Source organism: Mesitornis unicolor, unplaced genomic scaffold, assembly GCF_000695765.1.
Source record: "Mesitornis unicolor isolate BGI_N332 unplaced genomic scaffold, ASM69576v1 scaffold4490, whole genome shotgun sequence".
Classification (NCBI taxonomy): Eukaryota; Metazoa; Chordata; class Aves; order Mesitornithiformes; family Mesitornithidae; genus Mesitornis; species Mesitornis unicolor.
The window spans coordinates 24,456-26,611 of NW_010157466.1; the positions used below are offsets into that span (position 1 = coordinate 24,456).

Here is a 2,156-nt window from a genome sequence, read left to right on the forward strand (position 1 = left end):
TTATAATATGAAGCGGGGATAGGTCATGCATATGTATAAGCGTATTGCGAAATTCTATGAATATGTATTAGGTAAAGAAATATAAACCCGAAAAGAGAACTGTACGGGGTGCGTGTCAATGGACCAGAGTGTGTCCTCACAGACCCAGCGCTGTTTGCTTGCCTTTACTCACTTAATAAACTGTAAACTTTAATTGGAATCCTCATTAGTATAGTGGTGAGTATCCCTGCCTGTCACGCAGGAGACCGGGGTTCGATTCCCAGACGGGGAGTCACTGTTTGAGGCTATACCATTTATCACAGTCTTAACTTCCAACCTTGTTTTTTAATCCACCCCTGGGAGGGTAGGGGACAATAGAGAGAAAATCCTGCTCCCTGGGCTTGCCCTGAGTCCTAAACGGAGACATTCCAGTACCTTTCATTCCTAATCCCTGGCACAAGCAACATAGTTTCTTAGAAAGAAAACTTCATCCTCCTCATCTTCCCTACTTCTTTTATTCTGAAGTTGGGCTTAAAGCCACAGTAATTTAATTCCAATATCTCACTAGAGAGCTGATCTGAACTGAGGAAGAACTTCAAAGGGAAACTGAGGTATCCTGAGGTAATCGTAAGGCAAGTTAGCCTTTCTATAGAAAACCATCATGTACTTGTTAGCTAAATACAGAAATAAAATTATTGAGTCAAGTGTCGTATAAGGAAAGTTGTTAAGATATATATATATATTCAGGTATTTTTGAGGTCTGTGAAACACCTATCAGCATATGAGTTTCTTACACTTTGTTTTAAAAGGTTTCTGTTAAATTTTATCTGAAGCCTATTTGAGACAGCTCATTATTAGTGTCCAGTATTGGAGGCTTCCTGTTGTCTTCAAAAATAGATTTTTCCCCCCCTGAAATGATTACCTTATTTAATTCTTGAAGGTTTGTAAAAGACAAGTTTTTAAAAGTGTAAATATCCCCAGACTCCTTGCATAACCCCAACTCAAGAGTTTAACCCATTCCTTTCTAAACATGTGGAAAACTGAAGCCTGCACAGTGAATTCCATATATCACGTCTCATTTCCCCACATTTCTTACATATATGTAAAAGGAAAACATATCCTTACAACACTAGTTTTTTCAAGTTTTGGGTTTTTGTTATTGTACTGCTGTGACTCCTATTTTTTGTGTGTGTAATATTTCAGCCAAATTAATGTTTGTTTTATTTGGATAAAATAATTAATTTTGAACTTAATCTGTTTTCTTAACAAGTAGAATTAAATCCCAAATCACAGAAAACTCATACTTTACGGAGTATAACCATTCACCTGTTTTGGAATAGATGCTTTCCCTGCAAGTTGAAGAAAAGAGAGTTAAGAGTGAAAAAGAGTGATAAAGAGAGACAGACAAGAGGGATGTAACATCTGTAAAATATTCCTTGATGTTGTCCTTTGGAATGCATACAGTCCAGCATCAGTAAAGGCATAATTGTCGCTTTGTGAAATGACTCTAAATTTTCCTGCAAACTAGAATACCAAAACTTTGTTTGTTTAAAACATTAGTTGCCACTGACACCAAAATAATTTCCGTTAGGTTCATAAGTCTGGGAAGTAGTTCACACTTGGTTTGGCTGAAGAAACAGCTGGTTTTTATGGACTTTGCTGAACTTTCTGTAAGAGGACAAATGGCTTATAATAGAGGAAAATGATGCCCAGGCACCAGGCACTCCAGCTAAGCAGAACCAAGAGCCAAGTACTATGGTTACTCAGACCCTGTCAAAAGGTGATGCAGCTACATCAGCAAAACAACCAGTGCTGGTATCAGTCGCCCCTGCGAAGAAAGCACAAAAGAAACCTCATGCTCCAGCTCCTGAACCTTCTCCTGCCCCATCTCCTGCTCTTGAACCTACTCCTGTTCCAGCTCCTGCTCCTGCTCTAGCAGTAAAAGATGAAGATAAGTAAACAACAGCTCCTTCAGCAAGGGATGAAGACAAGAAAGAAACTTACTCTGGCAGATTTTTAAGTCTTCCACTGTCTTTCCACTGAGCACAAGACCTCTCGAACCTTAGGTGTAAGAAATCAGGCAAGGAAGGCAAGAGACCAGCATGGATGAGTCGAGACCTGCTGACCAAACTAAAAGGCAAGAAGGAACTGCACAGGCAGTGGAATCAGAGACAGAT

At 39.3% G+C, this 2,156-nt stretch overlaps 1 non-coding gene across 1 annotated transcript; it reads left to right on the forward strand.

Annotated features, from left to right (window-relative positions):
• Nucleotides 1-199: 199 nt before the first annotated feature.
• Nucleotides 200-271, forward strand: TRNAD-GUC. The gene has a single exon. It is a non-coding gene; the product is annotated as a tRNA-Asp (tRNA).
• The last annotated feature ends 1,885 nt before the right edge of the window (nt 272-2,156 follow it).